This window comes from Oryctolagus cuniculus, chromosome 4 (genome assembly GCF_051225735.1).
Source record: "Oryctolagus cuniculus isolate XC-2025 breed Fujian yellow rabbit chromosome 4, ASM5122573v1, whole genome shotgun sequence".
Classification (NCBI taxonomy): domain Eukaryota; kingdom Metazoa; phylum Chordata; class Mammalia; order Lagomorpha; family Leporidae; genus Oryctolagus; species Oryctolagus cuniculus.
This window is the reverse complement of record NC_142870.1, coordinates 29,594,591-29,619,618: the sequence shown is the minus strand read 5'-3', so window position 1 is coordinate 29,619,618 and position 25,028 is coordinate 29,594,591. Positions and strand designations below refer to the sequence as shown.

The following is a 25,028-nucleotide window of genomic DNA, read 5'->3' as shown; positions in this document are numbered from 1 at the left end:
GCGTTAGGAGCTGGGATCTTGGAAGATGATTAGCCCATCAGAGCAGAGTCCTCATGAATGAGTACCCTTATGAGAGAGACCCCAGAGACTTCATTCATATCTTCCTGCATGTGAGGCTGCAGAGAGAAGATGGTGTTTATAATTCATGGAGTGGGCCCTGTCCAGACACCAGATCTGTCAAACACCTTCATCCTGGACTTCTCAGCATCTAGGACTATGAAAAATAAATCTTTGCTGCTTATCAGCGACTCAGCAGCCCAAGTAAACTAAGACAAACTTAATTTTATATTAATTTATTTTTACACAATTTACCAGCCCTGGAAGCCTGAGGCTCCCTCCTTTGTCTAGTTACTTCTCCACAATTTATCTCTTTTCATTAAAATGACATAAATAGACCAGAATCTAATGACTTGGGTTCTTCTTTTCTGAAAGGCCTGCAAATGAAGATATAATAAACCTCTTATTGCATTCATCTGTGTCTGGACGGTTTGATTTCCAAAGCCCCAATAAAGTAGAAGAGAAAGATTACTTTTTCCCCTATGCTGGCATCAATATGAACCTAAACATACCAGGTTTCTGATTCATTCTGCTACTTTTAACCAAAATCTTTTTCCAAAAAAAAAAAGAAAAGATTTGATTTTTATTTATTTGAAAGACTGACAGAAAGCTCTTCTACATGCTGCTTCACTTCCCCAAATGGCCACAATGTCCAGGACTTGGCCAAGCCAAAGCCAAGGGCCAGGAGCTTCCTCTAGGTCTCCCATGTGGGTGGCAGAGGTCCAAGAACACGAGTTATCTTCCACTGCTTTTCCAGGCTGTTACCAGGGAGCTGGATCAGAAGTGGAGCAGCCAGGACATGAACTGGATCTCATATGGGATGCTGGTATCCCAGGCAGCAGCTTACCCTGCCATGCCACAGCTCCAGGCCCTCTAAACAAAATCTTTCTCCATTGAGGAAGAGGAATAGAGACAGATAGTGAAGAATTTTTCCAAGCACATGCAGTTCTCCAAATCTTGATTTTGTTTTTTTTTTTAAGTTTTATGTATTTATTTATTTGAAAGGCAGAATTACAGAGAGAGAAGGAGAGAAAGACAGATAGAGACAGATCTTCCATCCGCTGGTTCACTCCCTCAAATGCCCACAACAGTGGGGCAGTGCCAGGCTGAAGCGAAAAACCTAGAATTCCATCCGGGTCTCCCATGCAGGCACACAAGCACTTAGGCCATCTTCTGCTGCTTTCCCAGGCACATTAGGGAGCTGAATCAGAAGCAGAACAGCCCAGATTGGAACTGGGGCTCATATGGGATGCTAGTGTTGCAGGAGGCAGCAGCTTAACCCATGGTGCCATAACACCAGCCCCCATCTCCTGATTTTATACCTGAATGAAATAATTATCCCCTAATCTCCATAATGGAGAATGTCAAGCTCATTTGTGAGCAAGTCTTGCTTAATATCCCAAAGATCTTTGCCAGATTTTTCTGTATTAGTAACACCACATAAATTAACATCTTAAAAAGTGATTGTACCATATTTCTTTTTTTTCTTTATTTTTTTAACTTTTATTTAATGAATATAAATTTCCAAAGTACAGCTTATGGATTACAATGGCTTCCCCCCCCATAACTTCCCTCCCACTCGCAACTCTCCCCTCTCCCCTTCCATTCACATCAAGATTCATTTTCAATTCTCTTTATACACAGAAGATCAATTTAGTATATATTAAGTAAAGATTTCAACAGTTTGCACCCACACAGAAACACAAAGTGAAAAATACTATTTGAGTACTAGTTATAGCATTAAATCACAATGTACAGCACATTAAGGACAGAGATCCTACATGAGGAGTTAAGTGCACAGTGACTCCTGTTGTTGATTAACAAATTGACACTCTTGTTTATGGCATCAGTAATCTCCCTAGGCTCTTGTCATGAGTTACCAAGGCTATGGAAGCCTTTTGAGTTCACCGACTCTGATCGTATTTCGACAAGGTCATAGTCAAAGCGGAAGTTCTCTCCTCCCTTCAGAGAAAGTGTACCATATTTCTTAACACACACACACAAAACTCATTTCAAGAGGTTAGGAAATATCATTACAGGACAATAGAAAAAAATAACTTTTAGAAGAAATCTTGAAACTAACCAATTTCCTATAGTCATGACGAGGCTGAATGAATTACAAGCCACATTGTATAAATACTGCATAGCAGTTTTCAAATTAAATCTTAATTTGAGAAAATTGACATTTAATCTGGGTGTATCTTTCTAACATAAATCTCACTTTCTTCCCCCCAAAATAGTGTTTTTCAAATAAAAGTTGTTTAAATCATGAGTTAGACATATTTGCTTTAGGACTGATGAGTTAATCAAATATTTGTTTAAATACTTATGCAACGTGACTTGTGTGCATGACTCGTAATTATTTTTGTTGCCCACGAACTCAAGATACTGAGTGTGCCTGCTGGTTATATTTTCAAAAACATGTGTATTATCAGACTAGCTGAAACTATTTTAAACTATGTTTGTAGAGATTTTGTGGCAGCCAGAATGCACCTGCAAAAACATTTTCAAAATAAATAAAACTGCAGAGAGAAAATAGCAGGTGGTCTATTCTAGTTCTCCCTCCTTTCTAAAGAAAATGTATTAGCATAAATTCTCATACACACTTTCAAAATTCTCTGGGGATGTAAAATACAGCCCTTGGTCATAGTTTGTCACATATGTACTCTTTTTTGTTACTGCTACTGTAGACTAGTCCATGGATTAGATTTGGTTCAGTATTATAACTGCACTTGGAGCAATCTGACAAAATCTCTGCATCTCTTCTGCTTCATTTGTGCAATGTTTAGCATTCCAGAAATGTTCATAGAAGCACCTTAGAAACTATAAAGCATTGTAGAAATGAATTTTTTAAAGGAGATATTTAGGAGCAGGAATTAACCTAGTGGTTAAGACATGAATTAAAATACCCATCCAAGTGCCAAATCGGAATACCTGGGTTCAATACCTGGCTCCGGCTCCTGACTCCAGCTTCCTGCTAGTGCAGCTCTAGGAAGCAGCAGTGCTGACTCAGGTAAGTGGGGCTCAGCTGTTTCCAGCTTCTGGCTCTGGCTGGGCCCAGCTCAATTGTTCCAGGCATTTGGGGAGATTCTCTCCCTCTCTGTCACTCTTTCTCTCATACAAATAAAAAAATAAACATCTCACAAAGAGGGCAAGGGGCAGGCTCTGTGGTCTAGCGAGTTAAGCCTCGACTTGGGATGCCTGCATCCCATTTCAGACTGTGGGTTATAATCCCAGCTACTCCACTCGCCATCCAGCTTCCTGCTAATGCTCCTGGAATACAGCAGATGATGGCCCAAGTACTTGTGTCCCTGCCACTCATGGAGTAGACCTGGGTGGAAGAATGAGTTCTTTGCTTCTGCCTGACCCAGCCCTGGCCATTGTGAGCATTTACAGAGTGAAGCAGCAGATGAGAGGCCTCTTTCTATGTGTCATTCTGCCTTTCAAATGAATAGATAAATATTCTTTTAAAAGGGGGTGGGGAAAAAGATTTGGTCTAGCAGTGAAGATGCTGGTTGGGATGTCCACATCCCGTGTCAAAAGTGTCTAGACCCCAGCGGAAAGAAGGGACCATCAAAACAGGAGGTACCTCTCTCTGAAGGGAGGAGAGAACTTCACTTCACTGTGGCCTTGTCTAAATATTGAAAGAGTTTGTGGATTCAAAGGCTTCCATGGCCTAGGCAGCTCATGTCAAGAGCCTCAGGTGATCACTGACATCATACAGAAGAGTGTTAATTGTTAAATTAACAACAGGAGTCACAGTGCACTAACTTCCCATGCAGGACCAGTATCCTCAAAGAGTTGTATTATGAGAATTAACAGTAAAACTTGTTCTCAAAGATTTATTTCCTTTGAGTGTTTTAAGTGGAGAATATTCTTATGTCTCATTAGTTTTAGTTATGCCTAAGTATCCAACTCCATTGCTTATTTTCTTAGGTGCTTTCTTTATTAATGATAAAACTCATTCTCAAGGACTTACTTTCTTTTAATGTATTAAGTGGAGGATATTTTTATGTCTCATAAGTTATAGTTATGTCTAAGTGCTCACAAAAGATGTATCATTCTTGAGTGCTTCTTTAAAGTTAATTTTCTAAAAAAAAAAAAAGTGAAATTAACTTTGAGATGCAATAACTTTGAACAGCCCTTGTCTCAACTGTTGAGAAACAGTTGTTGTTTTTTTTTCTTTTTTTTTCATGTAAATCGTTGAATTCTTTACTTAGTATAGAGTTGGTCTTCTGTGCATAAAGTTAATTGAAAATGGATCTTAGTGGAGAATGGGACTGGAAATGGAAGAGGGAGTGGTGAGGGGTAGGACTGTAGGTGTGAGGGCAGGTATGATGGGAAGAATCACTATGTTCCTAAAGGTGTACGTATGAAATACATGAAGTTTATATTCCTTAAACAAAAGGTTTCTTTGGGGAAAAAAAAAAAAAGAATGCCAAATCCACTCCCAATTCCAGCTTCCTGTTAATGCACATATTGGAAAGGCAGCAACGGATGACTCAAACTCCCAGCTTCAGCCTGACCCAGTCCCAGCCAGTCCAGTCACTGGGTGAGTGAACAAGCAGATCAAAGTTCTTCTGCCTGTCTATCTCTGTCTCTCAAAGATAAATAAATAAATAATCTTAAATAAAAGGAGTCATTCACATCACCCTGTATTCTAACTTGGACTTTATTACAATAAAGGGACTGAATTTGGATATCCAACCTCCCTGAGCAACAGATTTCAGCAATAATCAGTGTATAAGGATATTAACAACACCCACAGGGCTTAGGTAAGGGCCAAATGAGATTGTGATTTGTTCAACTCTAAGTATGTAAATAGGTGGATAAATACCTGGAAAGACAGATAAATAGATGGATATGAGAGAAAGAGAGACAGAAAATAGAGAGGTATATATACTATGGGAGCATGGTTTGTACTCTCAGAAATTCTGAATGTAATAGTAGAAACAATATGTTTACACAAATAACTGTAGCACATAGAAAAGTACAACTGTCAAAAAAGTACTATATGGGAGCACTTCTGTTTCTGATTTCTCCTTAGCCATTTAAGAATCTTGGTCTGACTATTTTGTACTTCACCAAAAGAAGTATGATCAGTCAACATTGACAGGTACAAGCAGAAACAGCTACATAATTTGTAGGACATGATACAGGGTAAAAATGCAGATCTTCTTGTTAAAAAGTATTAGGAATTTCCAGACAATGACAGCTGACCACTAAACCAAATCCAGGTACCCTTCTAAGCACAGAGGCCTGTGCAGCTACACAAATTACATGCCCACGAACTCAATCTGGATACAAGCAAGAAACTGACACTGGCTCATTTCAACAGAAATTATTATACTTTCAAGATTGACAGACAAGACTGCCTGTATAGGTCTATTGAAGATATTGCAATTAAGTATAAAGAGGTCTTCAAAAAGTTCATGGAAAATGCCAACTACGAAAAAACTATGCACGGATTTCAAATTTTTTGCAACAAAACAAACATATTTTAATTCTACTATCCATATACTTTTTGAAGCATCCTCATATTTCACACTATAGCTTATGTTGCTGCCACATCGACCTGAGCATTTAATTTGTGGCAATCATTGTCAATGCTAAAAAGAAAATTTTTTTAGTTCCTGTATTTCTGCAGCTCCTGATTCCATTTCTGGAAGAGACAAATGTGATTGACAGTCTAAGCCATGTGGCTCTTCTTCTAAGGATAACGAGTACTGCAAAAGCAAGTAAAGCATTTTCCTCGTTTAGTAGAAGGTCGGCTACACTAACCGGCGGGTCACACCTATCAGGGAATTCTCCCGAAATAAGAAAGGTCACATGCTAAGGAGCCAATAAAGATGACGAAAGTTCATTAGAAAAATAAAACTATTTTCTCAAACATCAAAGTTATGAAATTTGGTATATCTGTTTATTTTACCATAAAACTCACACGTTTATCTTGTAAAGATGCTAATGCTAACAGATGTGTATAATGTATAAAATATATACACAGATTTTCATTCTTCCAAGGTTCTTCCATTAGAAATCATCTTCAGAGGCTTGCTCTGTGGCATAGCGGGTAAAGCCGCTGCCTGCAACGCCAGCATCCCATATGGACACCAGTTCAAGCCCTGGCTGCTCCTCTTCTAATCCAGCTCCCTGCTAACATGCCTGGGAAAGCAGCGGAAGATGGCCCAAGTACCTGGGCCCCTGTACTGTCACCCACGTGAGAGACCCAGAAGAAGCTCCTGGCTCCTGACTTCATACCAACCCAATTCCAACTTATTGTGCCATTTTTGGTGCGAACCAATGGATGGAAGATATTTTTCTGTTTCTCTATTTCTCTCTCTCTCCCTGTAACTCTACCTTTCAAATAAATAAATAAGTCTTTAAAAGAAAGAAAGAAAGAAAGAACCTTGAAATTCTGCAATTTCTTTTCAGTATTTCTCAAAAATAGATTAATCTTAGCCCATTCCTTTCTCCTGATAAAAATTATAATTTGCTGGGGGTGGGCATTTGGTTCAGTGGTTAAGATACTGCTTGGGACAGCTGAATCCCTTACTGAAGTGCATAGGTTCAAATTCTGGTTCCACATCCAATTCCAGCCTTCAGCTAATGTACACCCCAGGAGGCAGAGATGGCTTCCTGATACCTAAGTGGGAGGCCAAGGTGGAGCTCCTGGCTCCGAGCTTTGGCTTGGCCCCAATGCTGGGGAGTGAACCAGTGGATGGGAGTTTTCTCTGACTGTTGGTGTCTCTGTCTTTCAAATAAAATAAAAAATTTAAATCAAATCAAATTGTTGTAGCAGTGATGCATTATTTTTCCTTTTTTTAAAAGATTTTATTTATTTATTTGAAAGTCAGAGTTATACACAGAGAAAAGGAGAGGCAGAGAGAGAAAGAGAGAGAGAGAGAGGTCATCCATCCGCTGGTTCACTCCCTAGATGGCTGCAATGGCCAGAGCTGCGCAGATCCGAAGCCAGGAGCCAGGAACTTCTTCGGGTCTCCGATGCGGGTGCAGGGGCCCAAGGACTTGGGCCATCTTCTACTGCTTTCCCAGGCCATAGCAGAGAGCTGGATCGAAAGTGGAGCAGCCGGGTCTCAAACCAGCACCCATATAGGATACGGGCACTGCAGGCAGCGGCTTTACCTGCTCCGCCACAGCGCCGGCCCCGCATTATTTTTCACTATCCTTCCTATGCTTCTTCTGGATTAGGTTCTCTCATACCAAACCTATGTTCTTAGTGGGGCTGCCCATCACCTTTCTTTAAAAAAAAAAGAAAAATATTCATTTTATTTACTCGAAAAAAGTGAAAGAGAAAGAGAGACTTCCATCTGCTGGTTCATTCCCCACTTGCCCACAACAGCCAGAGTTGGACCAGGACAAAGCTGAAACTCCATCTCAGTCTCCCACATGATTGGCAGGACCCATGTATTTCATCATCTGCTGCCTCCCAGGCACATCAGCAGGAAACTGGATCAGAAATAGGGTGCCCAGCACTTGAATTGGCACTCTGATACGGTGTGCAGGCGTCCCAAGCAACAGCTGAACCCACTGCACTACAGTGCCTGCTCCCTGCCCACCACCTTTCCATACCTTTCTAGTCATTTTCATGCCAATGAGACTCAAGCCCAGCCAACCACAAAAATCCCTTTCCCTAGCCAGAGTGGCCTAACACTCTCTAACTTCCATGTGTACATGAATTACTGAGGCATCATCCAATGTGTAGATTATGATTCAGTAGATGCAGGTACACTGGAGAGTCTGCATCTTTAACAAGCTCACAGATGATGTTGATGTGGCTAATCTTTGAAAAACATTTGCAGTAATAAAGACCTAGATATTTCCTGGGATCTAAGACTTTGCACTTAACCCAAATCGGGCCAGGTTGTCAACGTGTCAAGGGATGGGTGAGCAGAGGTGTGGAGAGAGAGTATGGCAACTCTGCCTCACTTGTAAGCTAGTTGTGTTTGGTGCTTCCTTGCTCACTGCACAGGCCAATGAAAGTACCTTTTGGTTAAATAAAGCGGAGTTGGATTTCTGTACTGGCAACCAAAAGAGGACATAGAATATATAAACTCGTTTTCATTATATCTAAGAGCCCAGACTTAGCTATTGTTCATCTGCTGCATTTGCAGCCTACCTGTAGGAATCAACAGCTGTGACACATGATTATAAAAAATACCTAGAAGCAAACCAATAACTTCCAAATTATTTTTAGTATATATGCTGCTGAGGTGAGCACCCAAATTATTTTATATGTTGAAATTCACATGCTTTTCTGCTTTATTAGTTATTATCTAGGTAACCTACTGCCTTATCTTTTAAGGTTTATTTTTGATTCATGGAGTGAAAAGATAGTGTTCATTAGAAACTTTTATCTGCATTCTTCTATCTATCTGTAATTGTTTATCTTTTGAAGACACCTCTGGAACCAGCAAGTTATATGAGCCAGCTCCAGTCTATTGTGGGGAACAAATGTTTGTGAAGTTAAGCTAGTATTCAAAATGACAGGCTCTTCAACCCATGGTCCTAAAATTCTACCACGTCTGCGCTCCCACAAATTGCATTTATTCCGTAAAAGTCAAGACTGATTTTTTTAAATAACATTAATGATAATTGAGATCATTTTGCATTTTCAAAATTAGGCTACTATGTGTGTTGTTGACTAAATCAATTCTCCTCTATTCATATGGCATGTTATTAATCATTGTTGGAGAATACACGGATGATAATCTTGAACACAGAATGAAGTAAACACTTGATGTCTTCTTAGCAAAAATGACTCATCGTTCTGAGAAGTGATAATGTCACAGTCCTCTGAGGCAGAAAGGATGTTCTCACTGCAAGTACAAAGAGTAATTAACAAACACACAAATCATGGTTGTTCTTTTGTTAGAGCAATTTATTTTTAGTCCAAGCAACACTTTATTAAAGCGTTTGTTCTACGAGGCTGAGGCAAATCAAGATAACACAACAACTTCCCCTGGGCAGCTCTACCTCATGGCCTGTATATACTTCTTCCTGGAGGCCTTGCCTTTTATCTTGGGCTCATCTTTCTGAATCCCTCCCTGCTTCTCCCTATTCCTTCCATACTGTTAAATGTTTTGGACAAAGTTAGTATTTTAAATATTTGCTTATTCAGTGGGCAAGAAAGTTAGAAGATGTTGCAATGCAACCAATTTAAATCATAATGTGAGGAGCACCTTATGCTTGTGAATTGTTTTCATAATGCTAATGCAATCTGCTTTGAGAAAAAAATATATTTTTGTTATCTATTTTACTTATTTGAAAGACAAAAGTCTCCCATCCATCGGTTCACTTCCCAGCTAGCTTCAGGAAGCAGGGAGTTAGAAACTCAGTAGAGGTCTGCTCTAAGAGTGTCAAGGACCCAACCACTTCAGCCATCCCCTGCTGCCTCCCAAGATTTACGTTAGCAGGAAGCTGGATAGGGAGCAGAGGCTGCACTTAAACAGGCACTCTGAGATGGGACAAAATTGTCACAAAAACTGTCTTAACCACTATGTCAAAGCCACCTCAAGAAAATGTTATACTTTGTTAACTTGGAGGGTTATTTTTAACATATTAACATGAAAAGAGTTATTTCTCTATAAACAAAGCTACACAATGCTGCTGAACTTGACTAAAAGTCATCAGTGTTATTCCCACATTAAAAAAAAAATTCCAAAGTCATAATCAAGCGTTTAATAGAGTGGATGAAACAAAAAAACAGTTAAATACCTGAAACACTGGAGGTAAAGAAACTTTAATTTTTTTGACTTTGAATTATATCAACAACTACCACTAGGGGGCGCCTCGCCTCTTCTTATTTTCAGTAAACAGCGCTCTGCGTTGAAAGGCTTTGTACCGCATTCATATTCGTGCTGTGCTGGATCCTTCAAGATATTTCCAGTCTTCCTTGTTAAGTGTAAATTGGGTTGTTCTCAAATTTTATATTGGCTCGCACATATTTGCTATCTATAAGCCAACAATTTCTTTTGTATTTATTGAATACTAGTCAATTTACAAATAATCACTTTCATTGGTGGGGGTGGTTAATTCTACACATAATTTTTTTATTCCAACTTCAAGGATCTGCTGACATGGTAAGAAAAAATTGTGTTCAGAATCAAAAGTAATAAATGTTACCACTCCAACAAATAGATAACAATTATTAATTATGCCTTAAAATTTGTTTTTTTTTTTTTTTTTTTTTTTTTGACAGGCAGAGTGGACAGTGAGAGAGACAGAGAGAGAAAGGTCTTCCTTTGCCGTTGGTTCACCCTCCAATGGCCGCCGCTGCAGCCGGCGCACCGCGCTGATCCGATGGCAGGAGCCAGGATCCAGGTGCTTTTCCTGGTCTCCCATGGGGTGCAGGGCCCAAGCACCTGGGCCATCCTCCACTGCACTCCCTGGCCATAGCAGAGAGCTGGCCTGAAAGAGGGGCAACCGGGACAGAATCCGGCGCCCCAACCGGGACTAGAACCCGGTGTGCCGGCGCCGCAAGGTGGAGGATTAGCCTATTGAGCCACGGCGCCGGCCATATGCCTTAAAATTTGTTGCAGATTTAGCAACTGTCTTTAATTTATGATGAAATTCACAAACCTTGGCCTGGCACACATTTAATGTCTCCATAACTCTTTCACCATGTTACAAGCTAAAAAAAACTTTTTAAAGTTTTGTTTATTAAGTAGTTAGGCTTAAAGAACTTAAGAAGTATAATTTTTTAAATTCTAATAATTTATTAGCTTTTGAATGCATGCACATAAAAGAAAAATGTTTTTATTTCATAATCTCACATTGATCTATTAGTTTTGGATTACTGTTTAACAAAATACCCCCCAAAATGTAGTGACCTAAATAACAAATATTTTAAAAATATTTCTTATCTCACACTTTGTTTTTGTAATCTCACAGTTTCTAAGGGTCAAGATTCCCAGGAGGATTTTAACTGAATTTGGGAGCTCATGAGATTGCAGTTAAGATGTTGACTGGGGGTGGAGTCACCTAAAGGCTGTACTGAGGGTGATAGGTCTACTTCTAAGTCGGTTCATTCACATGGATATTGACACGAAGTTCAAACCTTAGCCTTGTGGTCATCTCCACAGGATGGCTTGAGGGTCTTGAAACAGAGTTCCCCAAAACTGAATGATTCAAGAGAGAAAGTAAGAGAGGGTTGCAATGCCTTTTATGGTCTAGACTCACGGCTGCCACACTCTATTTTTTATTTTTATTGTTATTTATTAGAGAGACAGGGAGAAAGCTCTCATTTTTTGGTTCACTCCCCAAACGCCCACAATGACTAGTCCAATCCAGGTCTCTCACATACGCTGGGATCCTAATTATTTCAGCCATCACAGCTGCCTTCTGGGGTCTGCATTGGTAGGAAATTGGAGTCAACAGCGTCAGAGGCAGGAATCAAACCCTGGCACTCTGAGGTGGGACAAAGGAGTCTTAAAGGGTCTTTAGCCACTAGGCTAAAACCATGCACTATACACTATTTTTCAGAAGCTAGATGCTAAGTCCTGCCCATACTCAAAGAGGAAGGGGGAGGGGAGTGGTATCAGTCCCCATATCCTACAGAGAAGATAGTCGGTGAATTGTGGACACATTTTTAAACCATCACTTATGCCAGTGAGGTACTTGCACCTGTGGGTCTCTAGACACTCAAACTCTGGAATAAAATAAGCCTGTAGGACTTTTATTTTCATGTGATACCTGCTTTCCGTTACAGAAACCACTGAGAATCCAGCTTCATGTTGATGATGTCACTCATGAAAGTGAGATAACGCAACATACAGCTGCAACTGTGAAAGCTACTTTGGGTTGATAGTTTATATCGCAGCCAATAGATGTTGCTGTGTCCCTTGAAAATTTTACATATGTCACATGGCCCCTGTGCATGTATGGAAGCCCCTTTGGGTGCCTCAGTGGTCAGTTTAGGAACAGACTTAGTGATCTCTTTCTCAGAAATAAGAATTAAGATTTAAAACATATTTGAAGAAGCCTTTCTAGATACAACAATAGTTTCTCAATTATTCATACTCCAGAGAAATAGAAAAAATGAGGAAGTTATTTCTATGATATAAAAATAAAATAAAATTGTATTTCTTTATAAATGCTTATTTAGTGTAAAATACACTAAGATATGACATTTTCCTGCCACCTATTTTAACCAAATAGCAGTTGGATGAGATGAAAAAGTAATCAAAGAAAAAGAAACAAATACAACTAGAAGTTCAGCTTGGGGGAAAAAAAGCAGCATCCAAGAAATAATTCTCATCATTTTATATTTTAAAAATCTTCCCCTGAGGTCAATGCTGTGGCTTAGTGGGTTAAACCATCACCTGCAATGCCGGCATCCCATATGGACAGAGGTTTATGTTCCAGATACTCCAGTGTCCATCCAGCTCCCTGCTGTTGCATCTGGGAAGACAGTGGAGGACAGCCTAAGTGCTTGGGCCCCTGCACCTATGTGGCAGACCCTGTTGGAGCTCCAGGCTCCTGGCTTCAGCCTGGCCCAGCACCAGCCATTGTGGTCATTTGGGGAGTGGACCAACAGATGGAAGTTCTTTCTCTCTCTCTTTGTATCTCCCTCTCTCTCTGTAGCTCTGCCTTTTGAATAAAATAACTCTTTTTTTTAAACTTTTATTTAATGAATATAAATTTCCAAAGTACGGCTTATGGATTACAATGGCTTCCCCCCATAACGTCACTCCCACCCGTAACCCTCCCCTTTCCCATTCCCTCTCCCCTTCCATTCACATCAAGATTCATTTTCAATTCTCTTTATATACAGAAGATCAGTTTAGCATACATTAAGTAAAGATTTCAACAGTTTGCTCCCACACAGAAACATAAAGTGAAAAATAATAGATGATTTTTTAAATGATGATGAAATCAGATCAGACCTATTGTCATGTTTAATCCCAGTGAGAGTCAAGTTGGGAATTGATAATTTCTTCTTTTTTTTTTTTTTTAACAGAAGATCAGTTTACTGTGCACTTACTCCTCATGTAGGATCTCTGTCCTTAATGTGCTGTACATTGAGACTTAATGCTATAACAAGTACTCAAACAGTATATTTCACTTTGTGTTTCTATGGGGGTGCAAACTGTTGAAATCTTTACTTAATGCATACTAAACTGATCTTCTGTTATAATAACTCTTTTTAAAAAAATATTCTGTTTATTGTCCTTTCCTAATTCAGTGGTATTTTAGTGTTGGCTTGGATTCTGTGCCAAATGATTACTTTGCACATCTCCTTCCTCTCTCATAGGAAGTTACTCTTCAATAGGAAGAATGTGTAGGTAATGCAAGGTCTTCCTGTTCAATGCAGCAGATACCAAAAAAAAAAAAAAAAAACCACACACACACACACAACTCAAAAAGCACATTATTCTTTGCTCCTTCCTGAAGACCCACTAAAATAACAACAAAAAGATCTCTTACAGCCCCAACCCCACAAAAACAAGAAAAGCAGAGGTGATTACAGAAGATAACCACGTGTCCATCAAATACTGAAGATGGGAAGCTGAGGACCCAGGGATAAAAAACTTCGGTTTCAGCTTTCTCTGCCCTAAGTGCCTGAGGAAGAAAAAGGCCAGCTAGAAGCAAGTTGACTCATGCCACACAAACCCGGAAAGTCTCTATCAATAGAAGAATCGGGGCTTCTGGAAAGCGCTGGGTTTGCAAGTGGGACTGAAACGGGAGAATCTGCTGACAAACTGAAAATGAGTAGTAGACTTTTCCAATCTGACCCACTACCCAGGCAGGCAGGTGCTGCGAGTTACAAAAGGCAATGGGTTTCCCACCGATAACACAGATATTTATTAAGTTTATTTTCAGAGCAGTAACTTTGCTGGCTGTCATGCTTCCAGACCATCATGTTAGACAAAACACAAGACCTCTGGGGACACTGACAGCTAGGAGTCTCAGAGGACAGTTAGCTCCTGCCTGAGCCCTCTATGATAAAACTTGAAATTTAATTTGATCCATGTGAACAGAGAACTTCCAATCAGCATGTCATGTCCCATTATTTTCTTTTATTTTTTAAAGATTTATTTATTTATTTGAAAGTCAGAGTTGCACAGTGAAAGAAGGAGAGGCAGAGAGAGTGAGGTCTTCCATCCACTGGTTCACTCCTAATTGGCCGCAATGGCTGGAGCTGTGCTGATCCAAAGCCAGGAGCTTCTTCCAGGTCTCCCACCTGGGTGCAAGGGCCCAAGCACTTGGGCCATCTTCCACTGCTTTCCCAGGCCATAGCAGACTGGATTGGAAGTGGAGCAGCCGGGACTCAAACCATTGTCCATATGGGATGCTGGCACTGCAGGCAGCAGCTTTACCCACTATGCCACAGCACTGGCCCCAGTGTCCCATTATTTTAAACAAGAATTGATGAAATAATTTTGCCATAACTTAGATAAAAATGTCAAGATCAGAATAGAGTTCCTATATTCCTTTCATTTGAATTTCCCAAACATTAAACATTTCTTTGAGTGCACATGATCACTAAGTCTCTCTCTCTCTCTCGCTCTCGCTCTCGCTCTCACTCTCTCTCTTTCTCTCCTCTCTCTCTTGTCTCTACATATGAGCCAGGGGAGGCTAATATCACCAGGTATATTATTATGAACATTTTAAAGAAAGCTTCAGAGATAACATATCATCATTGACCCTAAGGATTCTCCAAAACAAGATATCTTCCCATTCAAATTTTTCCAATTACCCCAGATTGTTCCTTTTTCCTTTCTAGTGTGGCATTGTACCAAAGAATATGTGCTGCCTTTAGTTTTTATTTTTTTAAAACCTTTTCAACCTAAAATGTATTTCTCAGTCTTTGAAGTCTACACAGTTTTTAAAAAGTACACGGGCACAGGGCAAATGTTTGGCATAGTGAGTAAGCTGCTGGTTGGGACGCCTGCATTCCATACCAGAGTTCAAATCTCAGCTCCACTCCAGATGGCATCTTCTTGCTAATATGTACCCTGGGATGCAGCAGGCAATGGTCTAAGTAGTTGGATCCCTGCAACCCAGGTGGAAAACCTGGTTTGAGTTTCCAGCTCCTGACTTGGACCTGATTCAGCTTTACCTATTGTGGATATTGGGGAGTGAACAGCAGATGGGAGCATTCTCTCTCTCTTTCCCTCCCTTGCCCTCCCTCCCCGCCAAGTAAGTTTTTTTTTTTTTTTTTTTTTACTTTAAGGAATTTAATTCCAAAATAGATTAATCCAGAATTCACAATATTACTTTCTGCTATTTCTTTTTTTAAAGGTTTATGAATTTATTTGAAAGGCAGAGTTAACAGAGAGAGAGAGACCAGGAGAGTCACAGAGAGATATCTTCCATCTGCTCATTCACTCCCCAAATGGAGGCAACAGCCAGAGCAGGGCTGATCCGAAGCTAGGAGCCAGGAGCTTCTTCTACCTGGGCCATCTTCTACTGCTTTTCCAGGTGCATTAGCAGGGAGCTGGATCGGAAGTGGGGCAGCCAGGACTTGAACCAGCGCCCACATGGGATGCCAGCACTGCAGGCAGTGGCTAAACGCCATTTTCTGCTATATCTACTCATACAGTAAAACAGGGAAATAAAGAATTTGCTATAACATATAACAGACTTTTCTAAGTATCTAATACAAGTTTCCTTATTTGTATGTGATCAATATGTAATAATTCCATCTTCAACTTAATAGCCCTAACAGCTTTAACGCATTTTCTTGCAACTACTACTTTATGCCTGTGAAGGATAATGATCATGTCTGAATTTGTAACAACCTCCTTTCTGAAACCCCATTAACTCCAGTGTCCTCTGAGAAAGAAATTTCTATATATTATTATTGACCTAATTCTATTTTTTAAAAAAGAAAATTGGATTCAGCAAATGGGAAAAAAGAAAATTACTTCTTTGTGGATTCATGACTGAGAAAAAAAAATGATGCACTCTTCTATAGAACAATAGAATTTAGAGAACAGTTCCCATGGGAAAGCAGCAAAAGGTCTAACAGGCAGCCCCCTTGTTCGGGGGCAGGGGGACGGAAATGTTATCATGGTGCCCGTCTTCTGCATTACTCAGTAATTCCAAGTGATTTTCAAATTAGGAGGCAGATTACTGTATTAAGTTCATCAAATTTCGATCTGTCTTGAACAGGGACATTATAGGAAGAAAGAACATCTCTTACAAACAAATCTGATGAAGCCTGGAGCTAGGTACTGCATTGCCCAAGTCATCAGCTACGTGTGCAGAGACTGAACTTCACATGACCATCTTCTAGGGGGTGTTCTGCCAATTTCTGGGACAAGCTATACCAAAACTTCTTTAATGTGAGATTCCAAACGACTCCTGAGATCTTCAGGGTGGCACATATGTTCAACTTCGGATGGGTGGACGCACCAAGATGGGTTCTTTCTTCTCCTCTTCTACTGTCTCAGCCACCATTGGCTTTTTCTCTTTTTTTGGAGTTGGAGACCAAAATTCTCTGCACATCATCCATGTAAAGCCTCTTCTGCTAACAGCAGACATAGACAGACCCGCCATCTTCCAGGAGAGCTGCAGGCCTCAAGTAAAAAATTTTAATATAAAAAATAAATGGTTACAATGGTGAAATTAATGTTAGAAAAAATGATAATAAAATAAAGAGTAGAGGCTTCACGTTCTGCAGGATGACCCTCACAAGGTTTCCTGGACCAACCGCAGAGCATGCATCACTGGCAGATACCACGGAAATCATGCTTGCCTTCTCTGTACGTCTCATCAGAGAGTATAACCTTAGCAAAGAAAAAACAAAAGCAAAAATAGCAAGTCTCTGAAATTTCAAAAAATATGAGAAAGAAAATGAAGCCAGTTTACCATTGTAAAGAACTGGGAAGGGTCTGGGAATTTTACCCTACTTGCAAGCTAACAAATCAGCCTGCCATGATTTCATGGGTGTTGGTTAGAGACACAGAATTCTCATTCAGAGGCAAAGAGTTTTATTACTCCCAGAACAGCAAATAGCATGAACCTCACGTTGCCCCGGTTCTTACTTTCAATGTCCCATGGAGGTGACAGGGCAGCTCAGGTGGGTACTACACATGGAGTGGGTTATATCACAGCTAAGGAACTCCGGCATTGGCCCACCTCAATCTGTTACAATGATTTAAGAGTAAGCTGCCATGACGTTTGCTTCCAAGGAAGGTATTACCTTTATCGGACTGGTCAGAAACACATCTGTTCTCTGCTCAGGAGAGCAACACCATCACTGTCTTCCACGGCTGTTTGCTGTATTCAACCTTGAAATGGCAGACAAGAGCAGAAACTGCCCTTGCTCCTGCTCAAAAATGTGCAGACATGCAAGAGTCCCATGGAGAATGGCTGCCCAACCAGTGTATAACCACCTCTAAACATAATTACACAGTAGGGTAAATTTGCATGTTGACTTAACCAAAACTTGGGACTTAAATACGTTGGGAAGGGGGAGAAATGGGAAGAGTATGTTGAGAAAGATAAAGGGTCATAAAAGATGGTAAATCTGATACTCTGTAGTAGGAAAATAACTAGATAAGATATAAAATAAAAAACAAGGAGAAATAACTAAAAGTATGAGTGTAGCACTGCCTCTTAGATAGTTTCCATGAGAGCCACACTGGAACAAGTAGCTCTTTCTAATCATAGTGATTTGACATTTTAAACACTGCCCCTGATTATCTTCATAAAAATTACAATCAGGTTTAAAAATAATGGGACAGTTTTGTGATAATCATTTGATTGGGCCGAGGAAATTTCATCCATTCCAAACGTCTCTAAGGGAATATAAGCACTGCAGTTTGGAAAGGCTTTTTATAGGCATAAAGGCAGCCTCTTAGCTGAAGGAACAGACAGATGCTTACTGGAGGTCTACCAGACAGCACTGTCAACCCGGGAGGAGATGTTTGGATTTCCACTCCAGTATTCACTGGGCTCGATGACTGTGTGCCCTTCTCTAAGGACTTCAGAAAAGAGAAAATGACCTCATTGCTGGTGAGGTGTCTGCAATAATCTCTCCCAGCTTCGCTGTGTTCACAAAAAAGGAAGCTGGACTCACCTGTGCCAGATGCTGGGGATGAGTGCAGAGGTGGCCACCAGGATGGAGGAAGAAAGAAGGCTAATGTATTTCAGTTTCATAAAGAGACAAGCACTGTGTTATCTCATTTAACCCTTTATTCCACATACAAGGGGACTGCAAAAAGTTCATAGAAAATCAAGTTGAAAGATACATATATTTTGGTGCAAAAAAGAAACATTGAAATCCATACGTGGGTTTTTCACAATACACATATTCTATGAACTTTTTGCAGGCCCCATGTATAGGTTCATTAATGAAATCTTTTTTATTTATGGAAATGTATAAAATAGAAAGTGAAAGCTCCCCCGGGGCCAGCATTGTGATGCAGAAGGTTAACCTTCCACTTGGGATACCCACATTTCATACCAGAGTGCTGGTTCAAGTCCTGTGGCCCAGGTGCTAAGACCTCTGTCACTCCTGTGGGAAACACAGAGTTCTAGGCTCCTGGCTTCAGCCTAGCCCAACCCTGGCTATTGCTAGCATTTGAGGAGTGAACCATTGGATAAAAGACATATCTCTCCCTCTCTTTCTCTGTTTCTCAGTCTCTCTTTAAAAAAAAAAAAAAGATTTATTTATTTATTTGAAAAAGTTAAACAGAGTCAGAAGAAAAGGGAGAGGTCTTCCATCTGCTGATTCACTCCTCAAATGGTCACAACGCCTGAAGGTGGGCCAATCAGAAGCCAAGAGCCAGGAGCTCTTCTGGGTGTCCCATGTGGGTGCAAGGACCCAAGGACTTGGGCCATGCCCTACTGCTTTCCCAGGCCATAGCGGAGAGCTGGATCGGAAGTGGAGCAGCCAGGACTCAAATCAGTGCCCATATAGGATGCTGGCACTGCAGGCAGGAGCTTTAACCTGCTGTGCCACAGAGCCGGCCCCTGAAATTTTTATTTCTTTGAAATACAAGTCCAAGGGTTATTTAGGTGGAAGAGAAAGCAGCTATAGACTTCCCAAAAGTCCTATGTGTTAGCTACAGTAGTATAATGATTGCCATGACTCCAGAACTGCAGCCTTTTGCCTCCCACCAACTCAGGACAGTTTTGTGTTTTTAGTTTTAACTTGCAAGTGAAGATACCTGTGTCCTGCATCCGCAAACCTAGGTCTCATCATTGGCTATAGCTGTTTCTTGACTTCAGTTTCCTGCTAATATCGATCCTGGGAGGCAGTGTTGATGGCTCAAGAAAACTGGGCTCTTGTCACCCATGTGGGAAACCTGGACCGACTTCCTGACTCCCAGTGTCAGCCTAGTCCAGCCCTGGCCATTGCAAACACTTCAGGAGTGAATCATCAATAGAAACTCTCTCACTACTTGCCCCTCTCTCTGTCTCTCAAATAAAAAAAAAAAAGAAAGAAAATCCTACAGTGAGAAACGTATATATAATGCACAAAACTAAAAAGATCAAGAAGCAGCATCTATGTATGCTATTTAGAGACCAAAAGGTAAATACAAAATTCAACCACTGAAATGAGAGGCAGTGAAGAAGAAAGGACTAATTTTTCATAATTGTGCCACACTTTAGGCTTTAAACATTTATATATTTGCACAAATAAAAAGGGAAGGCAAAAAATGGGAAAAAATATGGGAGAGAGGAAGGAAGGGAAGGAAGGAGGGAGAGAACAATGTGTCTATTTTTCAACTGTTCTAATCGTATATGTTAATAGAATACTACATCCAAATGACGTTTGACCGGTTTTTCCAAGGTACGTTTTATTTTATCTTGGTGGATTGCAGGGCAAGGTGCAGGTAGCATCGATAAAGGAAAAGAATGCTCTTCAACGTCTATGGGCACAGAGAAATGAGGGCAAATGGAGACGGTGCTGTAGCAGAGCCATAGAAATACCTGTGCAGAAGTGAATTCTTCAGCAGTGTTTGTTTTCAAAGCCAGGAACTGTGGGCCTTTGATGTTCAAATCAAGTTTTTCATAACCAGCAGACATTACTGAGCAATCTGGAAAAGGAGATTGTGAAAACAAAGCAAAAAAAAAAAAAATCCACTCACTCCCTTTCTTTGCCGTGTTCTTGGGTTGCTGCTACTTCACCCCAACAACCGCCTTTGAAGAAGGCACCCGTTGCCTGATTGTAATGTGATTTTCAGAAATCTCAAACATCATGTTCTAATTAGACCTAAAATAACAGTGTTGCAGCTGACACCTCATCATTCACGTACCACCTTCCAGCAGTCAGGAAGAATCCTTTTAAAAAACATTTCTGTCATGAGACATTTGTGCCAAGCTCAGTGTGGAGGCTCTTATCAGAGGCTGCTTGCTTCTTACTAGATGTACCTCCCTGGGGCTCCAGAGTCCTCTGTTATAGTCACATATTTTCTTACCTATTCTGAGTGCCACTTACTTATTAAGCTATGAAAAATTGATAGGTACAAAGAACTCAACTGGCACAAATTCCTAACAAGGATGTCCATAGCATTTTTTTTTAAATAGAACTCCATTATCAAACATTTACTAATTCAAACCAAATAGTTGAACTTGCAAACAGAGTCAATCCTACTTAAGGTCAACAACTGCTGTGGACAGTGAGGAGGCTCCGTGGAGGACAGCCTTTGCTTTTATAAGCACAGTGGAGCCAACATGGTAGGGCAGGAAAAAAGACCCAGACCTGAGTGTCTAGTGTACAGTGGTTGAGATCACTAACCACTTTGAACCTCGGTCTTTTTACTTGTAGAAGGAGGAAGGCAAGGTCTTCTTTACATATGCTTTGCCGTAGTAAGTACGTTATTCAACAGAGGCACTAAACAAATACTAGTGCTCCCTTCCCTCTTAGTTATTGGGGCCTGGGGAGGGAGAGTGCAGGAGTCAGGCCTACTTTCTCTTTTACACTACTCAGGTTCCACGCTGTCTCCTCTTATTTGGAATACAAGGGGAAAGTGAAGAAGTCAGTCTGTGAAGGAACACCTCCAGAGCTTGCATTCAGGTCACATTAAAGGATCTGGAAAATCAGATCGACCTCCTGGGTTCTGCTCTTTCACTCTGGAGTCTGGACTTTGTTAACTTCTTGGCACAGATGGTTTTTTCTGGTTACACTGTCAAATCAAGGGCTAGCCAGGGCCTTCAGGACTGCCCTCTCTGGGAAAGGTATCTTAACAGAGATAGCATATCTATCTATCTCTTAACAGAGATAGATAAACTCATGTGTGGTCTTGTTCAGGAAAGTTAAGAGAAAAGGCAATAAAGAGAGCCCAAACCCCCTGCAAGAGACTTGTGGAGAGAGAGCAGAGGACTGTAAACAGGAATTCTTCACCTTTCTCATTGGAGATGATTCCATAATATGATCTTACATGTGTGTAGACCAGAGAACACAAAGAACATGGGATCTGGGACAGTCTTAAAGGTCCTTAAAATTAATAACCCCAATCTGCAAATTCAGAAGCTATCTACAGAGGTCAAGAGCCATTTCCAACACAGTACAGTGAATTAGCAGTGGATCTCATCTCCATCCATGCCCTTTGCTCTTTGGCCTATGTATCCAAGCGTGCCTGAAAACTATACAAGGATATTTTGAAAAGTTTATGGAAAAGTGGAATTAAGAGGTGAGTTTATTTTGGTGCAAAAATTTTTTGAAATCAACTTCAAGAGCATACTTTTCCCAGTACACATTTTCCATTAACTTTTTGAAATGCCTTCGTATTTTTGTGTGCTATAGAGACCTCTCACTGTACACTTCTGCTCTTTAGGAATTACCTACAAGGCTTTACACTTATTTTAAGGAAGTCTCCAAAAAGTCATGCTTTCTATTTACGTGAGAAAAGGAGAAGCTGGGTGTTTGGGGAACCCAAACAGAAAATAAGGAAATTGTCTGACACCTTGTTGCTAAGCCTGGAAATAAAAATGAGACTGTGGCTTCCTTCCTTTGTGTTGTTCCTAGGTTCTGCTCTGAATGCAGAAATGTCAAAGAGGCTTTGATAAAAGGGAAAGCGTTGCTATGCAACCTACACTTGAAATGATTTCTCCCTACCTTGAATCCTGAGGATCTGTAATTCTACCTTCTAAGAAACAAACATGTCAGGCCAGAAAGAAGGATCTGATATAACAGCAGACATGTGACTCCATTGTCAATCTAGTTTTCCAGTTTGTCATGGCTCCTTAGGCACTGTTTGAGGAAATCTAACAAATGGAACTGATTTACCATAAAATGTGCCCGTTTTCCATTAAATCCTTCTTGTTGCTTCACTGAGGTACTGAAGTTAACCATGGCTGACCCTACAGGGCTATCTCTAGGTCTGGTTAGTCCAGAAAATGAACCGTGCATAAGAGAGAAGGCCTCGAAGGAAGAGGCATTATTCGCATCAGTTGTTTTGCACATTGCTTAAACTAGAGATGTTAGCCATTCCTTGAAGAGAGCAGCATTTGTCAGACCCTGGGGGGCAATAACGGGGAATAGAATTTATCCTGTCAAATGCTTAACAAAAACATGTCAGTTGAGACAGGCAGAGGGCAGGAAATAAGAAATCTGTTTTCAGGGCTTTAGTGGAATGGGTGATGGCTTTAGAGCTCTTACTTTCTCAGTTAAAATCCCAGAGCTGCCTTTTGAAGTTCACCTTCAAAAACCATTTTCTTCCTATAGAAAGGTCATGATATGACTACACTTCAAGGAGTTAATTTAGGCATTACATAAAACATATGTAAGGTGCTCAGCCCAGAGGTAGCAGCAACACACACACAATGAATACCAGTGATCTTTATGATAATGATGATTCTCCTCAAAGCTCTGCCATTTACCAGCTGTCTGTCCTTGGAGGCACATTTTCTTTAACTGGAATATGAAAATAAGATTCACGTTGTGGAGTTGTTTAGAGGACTACCAATGGTATGTGGAATGTGGCCACAGTATCTAGTCAAGCCCAGGCAGACCCTTGATAATTTCTTGTTCTTTTTTCACTACCCTATTATTTACATAACAATCTGTTTAAACTTAAGAGAAGCTGTGTGTTATATAACGATTGGCTTCTCTTGGTATATATAATAAACTTTACCCTATTCCATCTGGCAAATGTTCACTCAAGTCTCTGTTCAAGTTCCCTGAAATCTAACCAGTGTCTTCTGCTATGAGCAGTGCTTATCAGCACCACAGTGAAAAGACACAAGAAAATCCTCCAGCAAAGGCAAAATGTACTGTCACCAGTTTAGTCAAGGCAAACAAACATACAACCAGAATCAGAGTAACTGAAAAATATTTTATTCTCTTTGATCTCAACCTCTTAAGTGTCATATTGTCATATGCCAGATTATCACACAAAGAAGTATGAGCCTTATTCAAGTATCTTCCTGAGGAACAGTAAGCTCTCTAGCCTTCCCATATAGGATATCAGATTCTTAATTCAGTTATCAGTTGGGTTTTTGTGGTGCCAGAACATCATTTTTAAGATTTATTTTATTTATTTGATAGGCAGAGTTATGGGGAAAGGGAGTAGAGAACAGAGAGGTCTTCCATTCACTGGTTCACTTCCCAAATGGTCACAAAGGCCAGGGCTGGGCCAGGCTGAATCCAGGAACCTGGAATTCCATCTGTGTCTCCACGTGGGTGGCAAGGGACCAAGTCATGGACCATCTTTCGCTGCTATTAGAGTGTCTGGCTCAATTCCTGTTCCACTGCCAACTCTAGCTTCCTGCTAATGACATCCTGGGAGGTAGTGGGTGACAGCTCAAGTACTTGGAGCCCTGCCACCCAGGTAACAGACCTGGATTGAGTTTGCAGCTCCTGACTTCAGCCTGGTCCAGCCCCAGCTATGTTGAGCATTTGAGGAATGAACCAAATGAACTCTCTCTCTTTCAAGTAAATGTGTTTTTTAATGAAAGATATTTTTTACAATGTAGTATAAAGGAACCTTTTATTTAAAGAATACAAACTTCATGCATTTGATAAATACAACTTCAGGAACATAGTGATTCTTCCCACAGTATCCTCCCTCCCACCCACAATCCCACCCCTCTTCCTCCTCCCTCTCCTATTCCCAGTCTTCTGTTTTACTAAGATCTATTTTCAATTAACTTTATACACAGATTAACTCTATACTAAGTAAAGGTTCAACAAATTGTATGAAAAAAAAAAAAAACTGTTCCTTAACAGACTAGACAAGGGTGGTACAAAGTTGTTGTATCTTGGGGGCCGAAGCTGTGGCATAGTGGATAAAGTTGCCACCTACAGTGCCGGCATCCCATATGGGCACAGTTTGAGTTTCAGCTGCTCCACTTCTGACCCAACTCTCTGCTATGGCTTGGGAAGGCAGTAGAATGTGGTTCAAATCTTTGGGCCCCTGCACCCACATGGGAGAACCAGAAGAATCTCCTGGCTGCTGGCTTCAGATAGGTGCAGCTCCTGCTGTTACAGCCATCTGGGGAGTGAAGCAGCAGATGGACAATCTCTCTTTCTCTGCCTCTGCTTCTCTCTTTGTAACTCTGTCTTTCAAATAACTAAATCTTAAAAAAGTTAATGCATATTGAAGTTAATTTCACTTTTTTTAAAGAAACTTAGTTAACTTTAAAGAACCCAAGGAAGACACATCTTTTGTGAGCATTTAGACTTAACTATAAGACATAAGAATATCCTCCACTTAATACTCTAAAAAGAAATAAATATTTGAGAACAAGTTTTACTATTAATTCTCATAATACAATTCTTTGAGGACAGAGGTCCTGCATGGGAAGTTAGTGCACAGTGACTCCTGTTGTTAATTTAACAATTAACACTCTTCTGTATGATGTCAGTGATCACCTGAGGCTCTTGACATGAGCTGCCTAGGCCATGGAAGCCTTTTGAATGCACAAACTCTTTCAGTATTTAGACAAGGCCATAAGCAAAGAGAAAGTTCTCTCATCCCTTCAGAGAAAAATACATCTAATTAAGGATATTTTTTAAAAAGAGCTAAAATTGTCCTTCTGGACATCTCGCCAGG

The 25,028-nt window shown here is 40.4% G+C and overlaps 1 pseudogene across 1 annotated transcript; it reads right to left on the bottom strand.

Annotated features, from left to right (window-relative positions):
- Window positions 1-8,753: 8,753 nt before the first annotated feature.
- Window positions 8,754-24,494, bottom strand: LOC149126937 (large ribosomal subunit protein mL50 pseudogene; annotated as a pseudogene). The gene is made up of 2 exons (XR_016232314.1): window positions 19,963-24,494; window positions 8,754-16,598 (listed from the first exon to the last, which is right to left on the bottom strand). The product of XR_016232314.1 is annotated as a large ribosomal subunit protein mL50 pseudogene (transcript).
- Window positions 24,495-25,028: the final 534 nt, after the last annotated feature.